At 40.5% G+C, this 20,143-nt stretch overlaps 1 protein-coding gene and 1 long non-coding RNA gene across 8 annotated transcripts in view; one reads left to right on the top strand and one right to left on the bottom strand.

Moving 5' to 3' along the window:
* KAT6B (lysine acetyltransferase 6B) overlaps positions 1-20,143 on the bottom strand; it is a 191,839-nt gene that overhangs the window by 127,950 nt on the left and 43,746 nt on the right. The gene's annotated exons all lie outside the window — the stretch shown is intronic.
* On the top strand, positions 588-14,704 carry LOC123577419. Of its 2 annotated transcripts, XR_006701835.1 has the most exons (4): positions 588-8,338; positions 8,436-8,510; positions 13,719-13,721; positions 14,333-14,704. It is a non-coding gene; the product is annotated as an uncharacterized LOC123577419 (long non-coding RNA). The 2 variants fall into 2 exon arrangements; XR_006701834.1 differs by having other exon boundaries at positions 588-8,510.

Below are 20,143 nucleotides of genomic sequence, written 5' to 3'. Positions count from 1 at the left end.
TAACTTGACAAACGAGCAATGAATTGCAATATGAGTAGTATATGACGCCAAATGTCACATGATCACAACTGAGCCAAAGGTTCTTCTCCCTCTCACTCGCTCGCTCACTTGCTGTGAACTGTGGGTGATCGTCTCCCATGCACAGATGCTCAGTCTCAGGTGGTGGTGTTTGGCAGAAATCAGTGATTTTTCAGAATGTTGGGAGGTGCCCACAACTGGATTAGTGTATGTTTTGTCACTTCAAAGCACCTATGGACAGTCCTTTGCTTTTCCCTACAAGAGTAAGCTGAGAAATGCTTTGCTTCATTCTAGACCAGGGTGCCTACAGATATAGACCCTTTCCACTGCTGCCTTATTGCCAGTTACATTAAATACAATATCTGACAAGAGTTTAATACTGTACTGTAGTCAACATCCATGTGAGAGTATACAATGGCCCCCATGCAGAAGAAGATTCCATTGAGCCAAGAGATAGCAGTGATTTGGTTAGTGATAGTGAAAGTCGTCCTACAGAATAACCCTCCTCTCTCTTTTCTCCCTCACACCAGCCACGAAGGCTTTCAAAGGTAAGGGTTGGTTAATTTATTTTTTTATCTATTGTATTTTCTTTATTATTTTGTATTACATTACAGTATTGTAATCATTTTTATATGAATATTTTTGGGTTGTGGAACGAATCATCTGAGTTTCCATTATTTCTTATGGGGAAATTTGCTTTGATATACAAGTGCTTTGGATTACAAGCATATTTCTGGAATGAATTATGCTCACAAACCAAGGCTTTACTGTATCTATGGTAATCAAACCCATAAAAGTAGAATAGTTAGGGGCGCCTGGCTGGCTCAGTTGGCAGAGCATAATCTTAATCTCAGGATTATAAATTCAAGCTCCACATTCGGTGTCTTTACACTTAAATCCCTTTACTTAAATAAAATATTAAAAATATTTAGAGGTGCCCAGGTGGCTCAGTTGATTAAGCATCTGACTTCAGCTCAAGTCATGATCTCACAGCTCATGAGTTCCAGCCCCCACTGTCAGTGCAGAGCCTGCTTGGGACTCTCTCTTTCTTGGCCAATCTCTCTCTCTCTCTCTCTCTCTCTCTCTCTCTCTCTCTGCCCCTCCCCCACTTGTGCTCTCTCCCAAAATAAAAAAATAAACTAAAAAAAATTTTTTTTTAAAGTAGAATGGTAGTTAAGGGTGTGGAGGAGGGTTGGGGGAGAAGGGATTAGTGTTTAATGGGTAATGAGTTTCAGTTTTACAAGATAAAAAAGTTGTAGAGAACTGTTACACAATAATACACACATAACACTACTATCCTATACTTTTTTTAACATACTGTACTATGTTTTACACTTTAAAAATGGTTAGAATGGTAAATTTTATGTTATCTTTTTCACAATAAAACAAACAAACCAATAACAAAAACAAAAAATTACAATTAAAGGTTGCAAAGTTCCAGGCTAATTCATAAAGAGTTCCTAATGTCAATATGGGAAAACAACACGTATTAGCTGTACAGTGAGTTATCAAATTTACAGTGTTCTGTTTAGAGTGAAGTTTCAACTTTTTCTGATGACACAGTAATTACTGGTAAGCTGAATGCCTGAAATCTGCAGGGCACAAAATAAATGAAACTGCACAGAATTATAAAATACAGCTCTAGTCTACTGGTGCTGAGACTGTTGATTGTTCCATCATGGATGGAGTTTTCAGGGTTCAGTAACCTAGAACTACTGAGGGTTAGCTAGAGTTTAGAAAAGAAATCATGACCTTAAATGAATATAGCCAAACTTTCAGGTCCAATCTAGTCTAAATCAAAACCAATTTCATCCAATGTGAAGCTTTTCCCCTGATACCAGTGTAAGGACAGGGCAGGGGTCAGAGAGTGGCAGGAGGCAAGCGTGAAGAAAAGGAAACAGAGAAGTCTATCCAATCGTCTGTGGTCCCCTGGCCTGTAAAACAGCTGCCAGTTGCAGGAGTTCAAATGCAGGCAATGGGGGCCCTTGGCTCATCTCTCACCACCTCCTCTCAGCTCCTGCCCCTGTAGTTCACCCACAACTTCTTTCTGCTGGGGTCCTACACAGCTGGCCCGGCAGGCTGTCTTTGTACCAGGGAAAGTCTTTCAAGATGATTCACAGCTGCCCTCCAGGCAGACCTCCTGGCCAGCAGGAAACGTCAAGCATTTGCTGTCCCCTCTCCACACACTAACCTCCCACCCCCCAGGGTAGCTCCAGCCACAACGTTGCTTTCAGTATCTGTGCTCACAAACATCTCCAAACTCCAGGAGAGACACACTACAGTCTCAACAACTCTTCCATAGGATTCCATTTTAATCCCATACATACCAGCTCAGACCTCTCTCAAATGACTGGGAGGAGGATAGAGAGAGGGGACTCTCACTTCCCCCAGGGAAGAACACTCTCTACTCCTAGGAGTTCCTTGCATGGAATCCATTTCTAGTCTCCCTGACACAGCCTGGGTTATAGGGTGGAGGGCATAATAGTTGTTAAACCCATTTGGCCATCGCTTGACAAACCCTGCAATGGATGATTCTAGAGTCTCTCTTCAGACAATGTGTGTACTTAACACCTACTGGCAACAGCTTTGGGACCTGGATCAAAATTTTAGACAACAGGAAAACTCCGATTTAACCTGCTGTAATATATCTGTATAATAATAGGAGAGAAAAACCATAAGGACTCCATCAAACTGAGGTACTTTGTTATCAGGTGCCCAAGGTACCTCCATGAGGCCTAAAATTCCTCAGAGGACAATGTGAAATTCAACTCTACTAAAGTCAAATAACAGCACAAACAAGCACAGAAGAAGATATCAACACTAAACACAAACCGTTGATTGGCAGGCTGTGTCACCATGCAAAAGCTTGGACTGTCTGCCACCCAATGCTGAAAAGTTCTGATTATGTGCACAAAGGTGGTTAGAGGTATCAGTGCAAAATATACAAAAGTAAAGGCTAGGCCCATGTTCAAGTAAGACTATGCAGGAAGGAAATCCTGGTAATTTTACTAATAACTCTGCCACTAACTGTCTCTGCATTTTAGAACTTTCTCTCCCGATTCAAACTCCAGGGTAAGAGCAGTCAGAGGGCTGGGCCTAAGTAGTGAACCCATGCCATAACTCCTAGGAGGCGAGAACAGGAAACCCTCATTTTAATGAGGTAGTGCGGGACAAGCTGAGGGCGAAGTACAGGGTAACAGCACCTCCCCCTGCCCAGGTGGGATATGTGTGATATTCCTCGGACACTCCTGGCTGGCTGCCCAAGAGTAGGGGAAAGGGAAGAAAGCAGATGGTTGACTGATAGAAATCACAGTCATGCAAGACAGGAGTCTCCTTCAGTTTACTGATAACTTAGTAAACATAACTTAGTAAACGGCAAGAAAAAGGCAATCTTATCCATAGCCTAATCTCCAGAAACCTATAGACTCTGTTTCCTGGAGCCCTAATATCACCCTCATCAAGATGTAAGGGGGTTTAAGTGCTTATGTGGGAAACACAGGCAAATGAAAAATTAAATTCCCTTACTGCCTACAGCTCATCGACAAGTCCTTGAAACAGGCAGTGACCTTCCTCTAGGAGCTCAGCTGCCTCAATGATGACACTTTGCTAGGGGCAAAAGGGGATCTTCGCTTAACATTATCCTGACCCCCCAGGATCCTGTGAGTCTCCTTAAACATATAAAAATTCCTTTGCAAGCCTCCTTTATCTTTAACCCCCAATTATATGTTGGTAATTATACTCCAAGCATATGGCCTGGTAATACATCTGAAGGGTCTCATGACTGAGGTTTTACTAAACAGTAATAAATGGTGTTTTTCTAACAACAGCTAGTCCCTCAAGGTCCTGGAAACCTTGCTTCCAAAATTCCTCAGAGACTTATGCTGCCCTTAACCAACCCCCCCCCCCGCCCCCGTAACCTTAAGGTATATAAGCAGCCCCTCTTCACAACCCCAGTGCAGGTCTTTCTGCCCGTGGGTCCTGTCCCCATGCTTTAATAAAATCACTTTTGCACCAAAGATGTCTTCAAGAATTCTTTCTTGGCTGTCAGATCCGAACCCCACCATCACCCCCAAAGCCCCATCAATTTGACCTACACCGACTTCCAAGCAGAAGGTAAACCCTACCACAGCCCACCAGTATGCAACCTATAGTGGACATCTTTAAAGAACTCAGAATATAAGTCAAAACAAAACAACACTGGCAATGATAAACAATGTTATTTCTGGCAGTCCACATTACATGCCAGTATCATTTTGTCTAAAAAATAATTTATAAAAAGCATATTACCACCACAGTCTGCCATCATCAGTCAGAGTTAACAAAAAATGAAAGCTCCCAGAAGGGCTAAGATCATTAATGCAATCCTGATAACAAAGACGCCAGGAGATTATTTAATTTTTTATGTCATATCATGTTAATTGTCATGTTTAAATTTGTAAATTGTTGCTTGTTTAAAATCCATTTGTTAAAATAATAAATAATGCATGTTGTAACATATTAGTAAAATTACTATTTTTTAAAGCATCACAGGCACAGATGAGTAAGCATTTCAGTGCAACTGCTCATACCATTCAGGGAAAGACAAGAGGATCTGATTAAGTTACATCATGGCAAAAAAAAGCAAGTTGCTACCACATTTCCCTACTGCAAACTGACCCTCTACATTTCAGATTCCTAAGGTCAGCTCAGCTCAGCAAGGCACCTGGGGAGCCCAAGCCAGAATCCAGAAAGGAGGCTCCCTACCCAAAGCAGCGCTTGAAGTAGTAGCATCAGCTAACATGGAGGTTGAGCTGGCAATGGAAAGGTAGCCAGGTTTAAAAGAAGGCTGTAAGGAATTGCCAGGACAAAAGATTTTCCAGATCATGGTAGAGCAAAGGGAATATGGATCACAGCTTTGCTTAAACAATGTTCACCCATTTTTATCTCTCACTAACTTTACTCTGTACATCTTTCATGATCAATTTCTCCTCTTCATGCAGGAGTCCGTTCTTTACTTTCATTAGGCAGGGGTAAATACTAGCATCTCCTTTGAAAGTGAAGTGGTTATTTGCAAATGCAGGCAGGCAGAGAGAAAAAACAAAGTTTGTAGTACGTGCAAGAAACTCCTATGTTCCACATACTTTTAACATAAAATTTAAACCTATATCATAAACCCTTAGAAAATGAACTTGAAGTGACTGAATTAAATAAAAGCTAAACCAGTGATGTTACAAAAATACCTGGTAACCCAAAGATTAAATGTAAAACATGAGCCTACTGAGTCAAGGTCAAACTCCTAAACCTGACATTCTCAGCTCTCTGTGATCTGGTCATAAGCTACCTGTTTAAATCTTACTTCCTACTGCTTCCCTTTTATATACCTGTTCTATATGCCCGTTTGTGTGCCTGTACCAAGGAAACTGTACTGCTCACACAGTTGCTCATATTCTCCTTTGTGCCTCCGTTCACAGTGGTGAGCCCTCCTTCCTTTCCTTTGCATCCCTCCTTAAAAATCCAAATTCTACTACCCCAAATGACACCTTGGCCAAGAAGTCTTCCTGGATTTTCCAGCGACTGCTCTTTCCTTCCTCTGGCTCCCACAGCTCTGGCTGTTCTCTTATAATAGACTACACTCTGTACCTTTTTAATAGGCATCTTTGTTTATAACATCACTACTAAACTTTCAGTGTGTATCTTCACAACACAGCTCTCACTTACGGGGAGACACCCATACAATACCCTGTTTACATAGAAGGGTCCCAGGGTCCAGCCTTCAGGGCACAACACATCAAATCCCTCACCTATGGCAGGTCATCTTCTGCCTGCTTTGTTACACCTCGCAGATATAAAAACCCATTTAACTACTTTGGCTCTTCCCCACTAAGGTTCAGTTCTCTACCAAGACAATCCATTCTCCTTTCGATGTCGTTGGTAACGTTCCTTCGTTTGGCCTATCTTCTGCCTCACCATACAATTTCCTCATCCAAACAGTGGATGGGATACCACCGACTGGGTTTGCCAGAGGGAAGCCCCAATAGGTAGATGGGGAACCCTGCAGTAATTACCCCTGGCTAACCAGGCACCACCTTATAGATTGAAACCTTCAGCCTCTTCACATAGACAGTGGAGGTTAAGATGGAGCACTGGCCCTGGGCTCTAGAGTCTTGTTCCCCCTTGGACCTCAGCACACAATTCTCTCTCATTGAATCTTAAAGCTACTTAGCTTTTTAATGGAGCTGAACAATCTCTTAGCTGTCTGGGCCTTAAAGTTCTCAGATGAAGCTCAGTATCAAGTATAAGGTCAGAGGTAGAGAGATATGGTTCAGAGAAGGGAATTCATTTTCACTGTTAAAAATTTTTTTTCAAATAATACATATAATACAGGTGAAGTCAAGTGTCTATTGACATCTCCTCAATCCCATCTCAGTCCTTCCCAAGAGTCCTTTATCAATGCATTTATGTATCATTGGCCATTTAATCTTATCACTTAGAATATACATTATGCTTCACCAAGAAAGAAAAAAAGTTTAACTATTAAACCATGCCACATTTGTTAGATATACTGATTTTAGAAATGTTGACATGTGAAAAACATGCTTTAGAATCCATGAAAAGCATGGATTGAATTGAAATGATTTTATACAGAGATTTCACACGCACAACACATACAGAATCTATAAAATACAATACATATAGAAATATATCTAGTTTTGCAGGTTTTTTTTTTTACATGAATGTGGTATTTCTATAATTTATTTTTCTCAGTAAAAATATATCAGGGGGAGTTTCCCACATCAGCTGCCTACCAATCTACATTTTTTTAGGTGTTGCATAATATTCCATATGCTGGCTATACCACCATGTATTTAATTATTCCATATTTTAACTATTACTAACAATGATGGGATGAGAGTGTACACATGTGTATATTGCTAGACACAGAATTACTGAATCAAAGATACCTGGCCTTATTTACATAAATAGTGCCAAGCTGCCCTCCCAAAAAGGTCTGAACAAATACATTCACCATATATAAATGATACCCATTTTCCTCAGTTATCAAAACAGATTATTAATCTTTTTAATTTCTGCCAATCTAATGGGAGAAAATAATATCGCATTGTTTTGCAGAAGGCTCCTTATATTCTCTGTATTTATCTTTTGTCTATTACACATGGCCTATTTTCTCCCAGTCTCCCATTTATCTTTTAATTATATTTGCACTTTTGTCTTTAGTGATACAGACATTCCAAATCTTTAAAAAGTCAAATTTACCCATCTTTTCTCATCTGTACTCGGGATTACCTTACTTTTGGAAATATTTTCTTCTAATAGTTAACCCATTCTTTGCAAACTCCACTGATGTTCTGGCCTGACAGTGCTTGGGGTACTCTCACAACCCATACACTGGAAAATTTCTACAGTTATCCCCAGCCCGCCTCTGAAAGGGGCAGGTGCCAGTCAGTGCTCTGCCAGCCTGTGGGTACTATTTCAGGAAGGACTAGCCAGTTCCCTTCCTTACTGTCTGAAGCAGAAGCCTAACCCATTCCAGGCAATGTGCGCCAACCCATTCCAGGCTACATGTGTCAGCCTAGCCAGGCTGACATCATGGCCCAAGGCCAGACACCAAGGACCAAGCACAGAGAGGCAAGCATCCCACTATTCATGGCTGAGATCCTGAGCCAATAGTGTCTGGTCACTCGTGTGAAGACTGTTAACCCATCTCCCCATTTTCTCTCAGTCTCAGATATAAGAGACTGCCTGCAGAACTACTGTATCCCTGACCTGGCAAAAACAAACCCCAGAGCATTGGGTAACTCTGCTGACTCGATCCTGACAGGCCCAGCCGCCAAGACACAGTCCACGTGACACAAATCCCCTGTCCCAGGGAGCAGAGGGGAAAAGGAGGGCTCTTCTCCTTCTACATCTGCACAATAAGATCAGATCAATAATTCCTCTGTGTCCAGCTCACCACTGTTTACACAGTCTCCCTTTCTTAATCTATAACCTACTGCTCCAGCCTGTCTGAGCTTCACCCTTCAGGCCCTCACAACTCACCCAACTGCCAGAAAGAGGGCCCAGGACAGTTGGGTTCCGAGTTCCCTGACTCCAAGCAGTGTTCAGTGAGCTCTGGTTAGTGGCTCAGTAGGAAGCACAGGGTTGTAGATGGGTCATAGACTGGTGGGAACATACACTTCTCTGCTATAAGTTCATGATTTATTTAGCTAAAAACACAGAGCATGTAAGGTGGCTATTCAGTAGCAGTAGATGCAACCTATTTTTCTGTGGCTTTTCCTTCGCCCTTGGGTTTCCAACTAAGAGCACAGCAAAGTGAACTCAGGTAGGGTCTTGCCAGTTGGGAGGGGGAAAAAAACTGGATTCTTACTGTGACTTTTAAAAATCTGGCTTGTCTAACAATCTCTGTATTTCTGTTTAAGGGAATATTTACCTCCATTAGACACTCTTGGTTGTTGAGCCAAACTCAGCATTATCAAGAATTCCTCCTCACCTAGGTAAGGGGGCGCATGGGTGGGGAAGGGTCCATGTCCAATGTCCCTTCCTCCAGCATTCCAGAGTCCTGGGAAAGTCCATCTCCCAGAAGTGGGGAAGACCCGAAGGGCCTGCTCAAACACATCTGGAACTCAGCAGGACTTCTTGCACACCTGAAGAAATCCCAATCCTACCTCAACCCTCTCTCAACCAAAATTAATCTTGTATGTCAGAGTTGATATCAAACTCTATTTTCCCAGATATAAACAGTTCCTCTTTGTACTGTTATGGATCCAGTCCTCCTGCAAAGCACTGAGGACAAATCCTGATGATAATGCCCCACGAGGCATTCTGTGCTCAAGGATAGAGCTCACCCTTTGGCCTATCAAAGCCTCTCGGAAACTCAAATAGAAAGCTCCTTGAGGGGACCACCTAAGTTCCACTCACCTCTGACCTCCACAGTTAGTATGATTCTTTATACACAGGAAATATTTTCTAAATATTTGTTCAATTAATTATACTGGAATTATTTTTGGAATGAGTATTTACCTTCTTAAAAAAGTTCACTTCTAATATATTTAAGTCTGATAAACTCACATCTTCATTAAAGAAGTCTTTCCCTATGGCTAAGAGCAATACTATCCATTATCAATTTCAAATTTAACCTGCCTCAACTTCCCAACCAAAAATAAGGAAACTTGAAAGCCCAGGATGCCATTATACTAAATGGACATTTTCTACATGCTCTAGATCTGTGCTATCTAATATGGTAACCACTAACCATGTGTGACTAAATTCTAATTTTATTTTTTAGTGTTTATTTATTTTGAGAGAGAGAGAGAGAGATAGCAGGAAAAGGGGCAGAGAAAGACTCTGAAGCAGGCTCTGCCCTGTCAGCACAGAGCCCAACACAGGGCTCGATCTCACAACTGTGAGATCATGACCTGAGTGGAAATCAAGAGCCAGAAACTTAACTGACTGAGCCACCCAGGCACCCCTTAAATTCTAATTTTAAAGAAAATTTGAAATTTAATTCCTCAGTCTCACTAGCCACATTTTAAGTGCCCAACAGCCACATGTGGCTATCTTGTTGAACAGTGTAGACATTGAAGATTTCCGTCATTCTTTTGATCAGCTCTGCTCTAGATGCGTCATAAATCTTGGAAACCTAAAGAACTCTTAGCTTGAAGCCAGTATCAGATCATCAAAGTGACATAATTAAATTTAAAAATACACTGCTCCTTTAATTAAAACAACAGAAGGAAACACTCTCACTGATGAGTAGAGCTTTTATAATAATAGATTTGTCTCATCACAATGAAAAATTTAAACGCAGCAAAATTCTCATCTATCTCTGTTGCCAAAATTAATATGCTATGTAGAGGGTAACGCATACTTGGAGTCACATGAATCCTTTCTTTGGACAGATAACATTTCTAGTTAATGGTCATTTAGGGGGCTAATTTGTATATAACCCTTAATGTCCTAGGTTGAGTAGAGGGTGCAAACATCTAGGAAATTTTCAGCCCAGGGATTTCAAAATGTATGCATACAAACCCAAAACATCCAAGTCCTCTAAGAACTCAAAATCTGAAGCTAGGAGCAAGGTTGCCATGAGTATGTTAAGAAACTGTGAATGAAAACAAAGCCTCTACCTGGGGCATCCCCCATCCCACTCCTCAGTAAATGCCAACATTCCTTAAAAGATAAAACACACATATAGGGAGTAAAAGAAAAAGGATCTATTTCTTTTGTAGACTTCTAGGACATTAAGACTTTCAAGTTAAAAAGTCCCAGGCAGCAAAGTTACACCACACTGCAATGAAAAAGTTTCTCCCCCAGAGTGAGGCAATGAGAGGGATAATAAGTGCACAATGAAAAATAAATCAAAACCCAGGTGGATAACGATGTACAGAAGGGGAAGCCTGGGGGTAAAAACCAAGATAACTTATCCAGGAGTGTCAACGTATAAAACAGTGCATTAGGAGTCTGAATTTTACACATGTTTCTAAGTATTTGTGTGTTCTCATTGGGTTGTCCATGACACTGTCTAATAAACTGAGCTTTAATTGGCCAGGGTCATTCGCTAGTTCTCACAGAGATGTGCTCTACCTTAAGGACAACTCTAGCAAGTCACAAACAACTCCAATTTGTTTTCAGCTCAGGTTTATGCTGGATCCTAAGGCCTATGACATCCTACTAATGTAAAGGTCAAAGGAAATATATGCCTCAAATACTGCCAGAAGGGCAGCTAGAGTTATTAGCGGTGACCAACAATTGGGAGCTTAGTGATGTCATCCCTTTCATCCCTTCCTTTCCCCTTCATACTACCTCATAGTCCTCAAACAGTGATCATCCTTTTCTACCTGACTCCAGTGTCCTTGAACTGCTATTTATCATCATGGAATCAAACTGTATTTTCTCCTCTGGGAACACACATGTCATGTGACAAGACAGGAAATCCTTAGACCATGATGGGTACAACCATATTAGACTCATGTACTGACCTTGAATTTACTGGAAAATTGTAAGTGGTAAAAATTTCACCAAGGTAAGAGAGGAACAAATGAGAAATATTTTTCCCTTCCACTTTACACATTCACTATTTCAATTCTGTCGCCAATTGTTTGTAATCTTTTTATAAACTCTCAGGAACTCAAGAGAAAACAGTTCGTGAGTCACTCTCCCAATAGCACATAAATTATGAGAAATATATTACCATATGCACACTATCATTCATTGAAAATTTTATTTAGCTGTTTGTAATAAAAACCCATATGATCATCAAAAGTATATTTTAAGCATGTTACAGATTCTAGTACAGATTTCTTAAAATTCAAAAGAAAGTATGCAGACAAAAAAAAGTACTAATATATCAACCTTCAAGAGGTTTCAAGGTTTACAATATTAAAAAACAAAATGTTAAAAGGCTTAAAATACTAAAAACAAAATGTTTTAACTAGAATTTATCAGATTTACTAAAAAATTTCTTTACTAAGACATTAGAGAAGAAATTAACTTTTTAAACAAAGACAGGTTTTTAAAGTAAGCAATCTTACAAAATGTTTATCTAACAGAATCCAGGCATACTGCTACAGCATCTCTATTGACATACCTAAAAAACCACAAATTACTATGAAATAGGTCTGTAAACATGTGGCCCACGTAGAAAAGGTCTTTAACAAAGAAAGAATTCTTTCTAAATTACGTCAGGACTCACGGGGTGGAACAACAACTGGTTACAGATGCATAGCATTAGTCACATACTAAGTAATACCTCACTAATAAGAGAATATGTCTAAATAGCACACTTCCCCCCCCTGAACCCCCACAAAACTTTATCATCAGAGGCTAGAATTAAGAGGTACAGGAACGAGTTCCAAGATATCAGATAAGAGGATGTCTACAGAATGAAATTATCATTAAATATTAACTGAAAGTCAAACATGCAAGAAAATATAAAATATGCATCACACAGTTTTATAATGAAGTGAAGGAAAAGAGGCAGTGAGCCAGATTCCTATTTCTCCTAGTAAGAGGAGAAATAAGAGGAATCTGTTCAAACAGGGAAGGGAGGAGAGCAGAGGAAATCTTCAACGTTTATTTATTTTTGGGGGGACAGAGAGAGACAGAGCATGAACGGGGGAGGGGCAGAGAGAGAGGGAGACACAGAATCGGAAACAGGCTCCAGGCTCTGAGCCATCAGCCCAGAGCCCGACGCGGGGATCGAACTCACGGACCGCGAGATCGTGACCTGGCTGAAGTCGGATGCTTAACCGACTGCGCCACCCAGGCGCCCCAGGAAATCTTGAAGAAGGGGCAGGGCTCCAGTTCTAAATGAAGTGAAGAGGAGGAGGATCCGGATTCCTGCAGCCGGCAGATACATCCATCCAGACCAGATCTCAGCTTCAGGCAGAGGGGTAGAGGAGGGGGAAAAAAGGTTCTTTCTGATCCTATTCTCCCAACCATGTCACCCACCAAGCGTCTACATTAAGACTGCTTTTTTCTTTCTTTTTTTTTTTTAATATTTATTTTTGAGAGCGAGAGGCAGAGTGCAAGCAGGAGAGGGGCAGAGAGAGAGGGAGAACAGAATCCGAAGCAGGCTCCAGGCTCTGAGCTGTCAGGATAGAGCCTGATGTGGGACTCGAACCCACGAACCATGAGATCATGACCTGAGCCGAAGTCAGATGCTTAACTGAGTGAGCCACCCATGTGCCCCATTAAGACTGCTTTCAAGGTCAACCTCAGCAGAAAACTCAGTGTCAGGAGACCCTCTGATGTCTAATACTCCACCCCTACATGTGTGCTAGCTAGTGCATGCCTGTAACAGAGTTTCACACATACACCCTGCCTGAGATAACATACAATTCTTTTTGGTATAATCTGTCAATTACTAAAAAATATTACAGAATTAATCCCAGGCTGCTGTGATCAGAGCCCCGCTAGAGTTGGGCAACATTGCAGCTCTAAGATACCTGGTCAAAATCTCACATGCATTAGGCAGCTCCACGAAGTTCTTCTTCCAATATGCTCCACTGATTCAATATCACTTATTTCTCATTGTGAATTATTATTTAATAGTTTAGTCATTATTTTGTATAATTTATAATTAAGTTACTATCTTATGTTATTAAATTTTTTTAATTAAATTATTAAGCTGCTTTTCAGTCTTTGTAAGCCTAGTCAAGGTGGCTCCATCCTCAAGAGATGATACATTTGCCAAAGAGAATATGAAAGGACTAGGGTAACAATCATCCTGGTTTTCCTAGGACTGTCCAGGTTATAGCACACAAAGTCCTGCATTCCAGGAAATCTCAGTCCCAGGCAAACCAGGACACTGGTCATCCTAGATAAGACCCAGACATGGGTAACTGTAAGATAATGTTGCCCTAAGAAGAGCAGCTACTGTGTAGACTGATACAAACAAACCCATTCCCACCACCTTCTCCTTTGCATTTCTAACCAAGAAGACTGGAAAGCTAACTTCTTGACCTCCGTGACTACCTGCACTACGGATAGCCATGTGACTCAGCTCAGGTTAATGGAATATAAGCAGAAGCCCCTGGTGGGAAAGGGGTTCCCTCATTTCCTGATAAGAAGGAAAAGCCTCACCAAGAGAAATCTTTTGCTGTTACCCTTGGCCCATTCCCTCTGTTTCCTGCTAGAATAGAGAAGTGATGCCTAGACACGAAATTACTTCTAAGAACATGAGGAAAACCTCTATGCTAAAGATGGTGAAGGGGAGACATGCACGGGCCCTGGGTCTGGATGACACTGTGGCAGTACAGGCAGCTGGCTGTGCCAGCCTCGGAGTTACTCCCCACGACTGCTGCAAGAGACAAAGAACTCCCACATGTTCAATCTCCACTGAAGCTCTCCATTATTTGAGGTGGGCATATCCCTAACTTACATTATCTGTGAGACTTCTTAAGAGGCAGCTACCTCTTAAGAGGTCTGGCTATTCCAGACCTAAAGATAGTCATGGAAAAGAACTTAAAAGAGCAAACTGTTCTCTCTCTCTCTCTTTTTTTTTTTTATTTTTTTTATAGCAGTTATGTATATTTTACCAAGGAGGTTTAAAAAAAAAAGAGCTCAGGGATGAATAGGGCTTGGGCCAGACATGGGTTAGGGGTGTTTGCTGGGTATACAGCTGGGTCATTTTTAAAAAGCTGAAATGTGAATAGTTTGTTTTCCATGGTCATGAAATAGGTGTGAATGTCAAGTCTACAACCTCAAACTGGCCTCTTCAAAGTGTCAGCCAGTTTTCTTAGATATGTTCCAATTTGAACCAACAAATGCTTTTTCTTTTAAAGCTTCAAAAGATACTAATCTTTCCACTTGGCAGATAAGACTATGGCTCCAAGATAAAGTGAAAGACCCAAAGTCACGTAGTTTGAAGGTGGAGGAGCCAGTATCCAAATCCAGTATCAGCCGGAAGACTGCCCCTGCCTCTGCCCCAGGGCTATGGGGAATGGACTAGGATGTCCTAAAACGTGCAACATCTGCCTAAATGAGGAGAGGGTAATTCGAGGCTACACAGTGGCACATGCATCTTTATCATGGTTTCTTTTAAAAAAATATTTTTCAAACAAGTTTGATTTTATTACAAAGAGGCTTTACTCTTAAAGACTTAAAAATTTATATGTATTAGATAATCAGGTATCCTGTGGATAAAAGTGAAATTTCTTAATGTTAATTATTTTATTTTTAAAATATTTATTTATTTATTTTATTTAGAGAGAGAATGTGAACAGGGGAGGGGCAGAGAGAAAGGGAGACAGAGAATCCCAGGCAGGCTCTATGCTGATAGCACACAGCCCCACGCAGGACTCAAACTCGAGTTGTGAGATCATGACCTGAGCTGAAACCAAGAGACAGACACTTAACCGACAGAGCCACCTACGTGCCCCCAAAAGGTAACCTTTCTGTTAATATATTTACTAATATAGGGGCGCCTGGGTGGCTCAGTCGGTTGGGTGTCCAACTTTGGCTCAGGTCATAATCTCAGTTTGTGGGTTTGAGCCCCATGTCGGGGTCTGTGGAGACAGATCAGAGCCTGGAGCCTGCTTCAGATTCTGTGTCTTCCTCTCTCTCCACTCTCTCTCTCAAAAATAAATAAACATTTAAAAATTAAAAAAAAAAAGATACTAATATAGAGGGCTAGCTGCTTGGTGGCTAGTTAGCTCAGTTAGGTAGGATGTGGCAGGAACACCAACATCGTGGGCTCGATCCCCAGAATAAGCCAAGAGGGAGCAGTTTTTGTATTAAAAAAAAAAAAAAGATATTTACTCATACAATTATTACTTAAAGGAAACAAAATGAAAAGTAAAACTGCTCAGAATATACAGTAATAATGAACAGGCCCACTTCCTAGGCTAATCCTTGAAGGTCTGTATTCCCTGTTCTCTCCTCTGCAACCATCATCCTTCACAGACTCCTGGCTCTCAGAGCACACAACTTAGATTAGAAATGTCTCTGCATTTTGATTCATCCTCTCAACCCACACAGATGCTGTTCTTACCTCACTTAGCATCTCAATTCATGCCTCTAATCTTTCCACCCCACAATCAATGTTCCGCTCTTCCACCTGTGTTGTACCTAAAATATAAATCCTTCCTCCTCTGCCTTAAAAGCCTATTTACAGGGGTGCCTGGGTGGCTCAGTCGGTTAAGTCTCCGTCCAACTTGGGTTCAGGTCATGATCTCATGGTTAGTGAATTCCAGACCCACATAGGAATCCGGTGCTGACAGAGCCTGGAGCCCGCTTTAGACACTGTGTCTCCCTCTCTCTCTCTGCCCTTCCCCTGCTCATACTCTGTGTGTGTCTCTCTCTCAAAAATAAATAAACAAAAAAAATTTTTTTTAAGTCTATTTACAAATTAAGGTCCAATTTTTTTTTTTCTTTTTGCTGGACACAACTCTACCATCTTTTCACAGCTTCATTTTCCAACACACTTCCCTGAGCCATACACTGTGTTTGGCCATCTGCTACTTAGCATTGGTCATAGATACGGGTCTGATCACACCTCCAAAACTCCAAAACTCGGCTTGCTATTCCCTCTGCCTAGAACGCCCTCCCCATTTCTGGGCTATCTGGTACACTGTGATACTAACTTGCAACCTAAAAGTTCCTCCCTCTGGGAAAAGTCTTCCCCAACAAAACAAAATTCTTTTTCTGCTCTCAAGGTAATTTGTTCCCTACAAGCCCAGGGACTCAAGACACAACATTAGCATGAGTTGTATGGTTAGTTACTGATACACCTTACTAGACCCTGTTGACCACTATGTACTATATCCATATTAGGTACTCAGCGAATATGAAATATCTGATGAGTCACTTATCTGATGAGTTAAGTGAACCCCACTAATCCTGGAGTTTCTTAAGGTAAAGAGTGGTGTCTTACTCATTTCTATATTCCTAGTACAGGCAAATCTGAGATGCCCAATAAATGCTAAACTTATTATCATCAAAGTGCCTCACAAAAATGTTTCCACCAGGGCACCTGGCTGGCTTAGTCAGTAGAGCATGGGACTCTTCATTTAAGGGTATGAGTTGAGCTCCATGTTGGGTGTGGGGCCTAGTTAAAATTAAAAACAAAAAACACGGGCACCTGAGTGGTTCACTTAGTTTAGTGTCCAACTTTGGCTCAGGTTATGATCTCGTGGCCTCTACGTGGCCTCTATGAGCTGTCAGGCTCTCTACTGACAGCTCAGAGCCTGGAGCCTGCTTCAGATCCTATATCTCCCTCTCTCTCGCTTTCTCTCTGACCCTCCCCCGCTCATGCTCGCTTCATGCTCTCTCTCTCAAAAAATAAATATTAAAAAGTCTTAAAAACACACACACACACACACACACACACACAAAAAGCATCTGCATTTAGTTATGATGTAATGCCACCCCTTTCTGTGAATTGAGAAATAGTATAATTCAAGAAAATTTCAATACATGTATTTCTGACTTGTCTGAAATTTTTCTTTTAATATAAACAGTATGCATGCATTATTTTTACAATCAGGTGTTTCCCTTTGGGGGAAGAGGAGAGAGGAGTGGGAAGAAAGACTGTCAACGGTATTACTCATTGTTGACTATATAGGATTAGAATCCAAAATAAATTGTCCTTAAATTCAGAAAAAGCAGGGAAAAAATTCTTTCTTCTCAAACTTCTATGCTTCCCTATCTGACAATGAAAATCTTCAAAACCCCAACTTTCTCCTTAGCTTCTAGGATATTTAGAACTAAATTATTCATTCTAGACACAGGGTTGATCTTGTTCTTTCATCTTAATTATTTTTGATGCTCTGAAAAACAGATTATTATATAAAAAATATTTTAATGACCTAAGTGACCTAAAATCATTTTGGGATGCAGGAATAGTATAACTACATGTAATAGATGAAATTAGACTGAATCATTTAATGCAGCTCAATCAAAACTGTAGTAAAACCTTGGAAAAAAATTAGTCCTCTCCGAAATCTTGGCAAAATCATCCCCCCTTTTCTAAATTATTTCAATACATTTTAATAAGCTTTTTCATTTCAGTTGAGATCTTTAAACCATTATTATTTAAGCATCACTTAAAATGTTCCTTTGTAGGGGTGCCTGGGTAATTCAGTCGGTAAAGCATCCAACTCCTGATTTTAGCTCAGGTCATAATCTTGTGGTTCATGAGATGAAGCCCCGTGCTGACAGTGCGGAGCCTGCTTGGGATTCTCTCTCTCCACCCCTCCCCAGTTCATGCATGCGCGCTCTCTCTCTCAAAATAAAAAACATAAATAACTAAGTAAATAAATAAAATCTTCCTTTGTAAAGTATTAGGCTGCTCATATTGACACACGAAACCTCAGCATTATTCTGTTCCCAGAAACCCTTGTGGTTGGCTTAATTTTGCCTTGGAATAAAAAAGGTCTACTTAAATTGAGAAATAATTCTTTATGGTAACTACAAATGCAATAACTCCTCAAAATAAAACTCTGCCTTGGTACTTAAAGATGCCTAAGAAATAGTACGACAAAAATAAATAAATAAACAAATAAATAAATAAAGATTAGCTTTTAATAAAACAAGTCTTTGTGTGAAAAAAACTAATGCCAGTCACGAAGAAAGAACACTTCTATGTATCTTCCACATTCCCTACATAACAGAGGAGACATGCTCCTAAGAGGTTGAAGCTTATTTTTCTACTGCTGTAGTAGAAACATGGGAGATACATTTACATTTTCAGGGCAATGTTGACATGAAGTTGCAAGTGTAAATATTTGTTCCCTTTTGGTTTATAAATTTCACTATGATAAAATTCTGTATATAGAACCACTAATTAAAAAGGAATCTATTTGCCTAGTAGGGTGCTTGAGGTTGTATGTTTATTCGAGATGAATAAAATGGTACACACTAGTAAGGAATGGGAATTAGAATTTTGAACTTTATTGGTTTAACAAGTTCCTCCTGGGAAGGAAAACAAAGTTCATTTGTCAATTCTAAGAAGCTCCTTCAGATGATAATTTGTGTGAAGATGTAGCAGTATAGTAAAAATTAGTATCTCCTCCTGACCTTGAAAGGAAGGTTGAGATGTTATGAAAAAAAGCAAATTAAATATTTTAGAAAAAAAAAGACAATTTTCCATTACTTTGATTTTTAGGGTCACTTGATATCACCATTTAATGGCACTCTAGTAACAAGGCTCCTCATTGTTCAAAACTGCTTTAATGTGCAACTCAGGGAACCAGCTAAACAAAATTGATTATCACATAACACATTCAGATGAAAAGCCAACACTACTATTCTCTTTCTTCTTTACTAATCTGGAATCTAGACCTTAAGCCCAAATTGATTTCTTATAATAAGCACCACTGCCACAAACAACTCACAGTTATTAAGTTCTTACTATGTGCCAGAGACTGTTTGAAGCACTCTGTGTGTATTAACTAATTTAATTTACCAAACAGCTCTGTGAAATGAGTACTATTATCACCAATGTATTAAATAAAACATTTTAGAAGTTTAAAGCATATATATCTCACACAGAGGATTAAGTTCTCAAGATAAGTAACTTCCCTTACTGCTAATAAGTCCAGGGCTCAAAAGTGAGGAGTCAATGCTACATAAATTGGTAGTAAGTCCTCCCCTCTCCTCTAAGCTCCTACATGGCTTTCCTCCTTTGTCACTGATGCTCCTTTCTCTTACCTGTCCTGGGAATCTGGCCTTAGACCTCTGCTCTTCCGATCTACATCCTTGCCCAGATAAGCTTATCAGCCCCATTCCAGCTATACACTCATGGGTCTCAAACTTGTATCTCTAGTTCAGACCTCCTACCCAAGATCCTGACTATCAAACTGACCACCGTGGGTCTCTATCTGGATGTCCAACAGGCCTCTCAACTTCACGGCCAGATACAGAACTATAGATTTCTTTGGCTCCCAAGTCACATTTCTGCATCAGCTTCCAGCCTTCCCTACCAGTAAACAGCATCATTATCCACCCAGATGCATCCTCCCTCTACATCCTACATCCAATTCATTATTAAGTCCTGTTGGTTTTATCTTCAAAAAGTATATTAAATCTGATCTCCTCTCCTTCCACTCTGCCTGGATCCCCACACTACAGTTTCAAGGGCCATCTTTCTGTCCCTCTGACACCCTTAGCTTGTCTTCAACTCATGCCTTTTGCCACAGCTACTGCTTCTGCTTGCGACACTCTTCCCTGAGGCAAAGCTGCATCTTCAGTTTCACCCAGGTCTGAACTCAAACATCACCTTCCCAGACCAGTCCTACTGGGTCTTTGGAGCACCTATCACTTAATACTGAAGGAATCTTATGTTTGTACTTGGTAACACATTTAATGTAAGCTGCTTGAGAGTCATGTCTGTCCTCCTCACTCCTACTGCCTAGAACAATGCCTGGCACAAAGCAAGCACTTTAAGACTGAAAGTAGGGGATGACTATGAAGTCAACTAAGAAAACACTGACTTATAGCCCATCAATCATTAAAGAAATAAACAACACAAGACAGCCAACAGTAGCCACCCAAGTGAGTTTGTCTTTTGCTTTCTTACTCCCATGGGAACTGCAAGATTTCTGTTTACAACAATCCTCTGCATGGCTTTCCAACTTTTGATTGTAATTCAAAGTAAAAAATATGTTTTATATCATGACCTAGTATA

Source organism: Leopardus geoffroyi, chromosome D2 (assembly GCF_018350155.1).
Source record: "Leopardus geoffroyi isolate Oge1 chromosome D2, O.geoffroyi_Oge1_pat1.0, whole genome shotgun sequence".
Taxonomy (NCBI): Eukaryota; Metazoa; Chordata; class Mammalia; order Carnivora; family Felidae; genus Leopardus; species Leopardus geoffroyi.
Note: the sequence above shows the minus strand (reverse complement) of the source record. Positions and strands in the feature narration are given on the sequence as shown.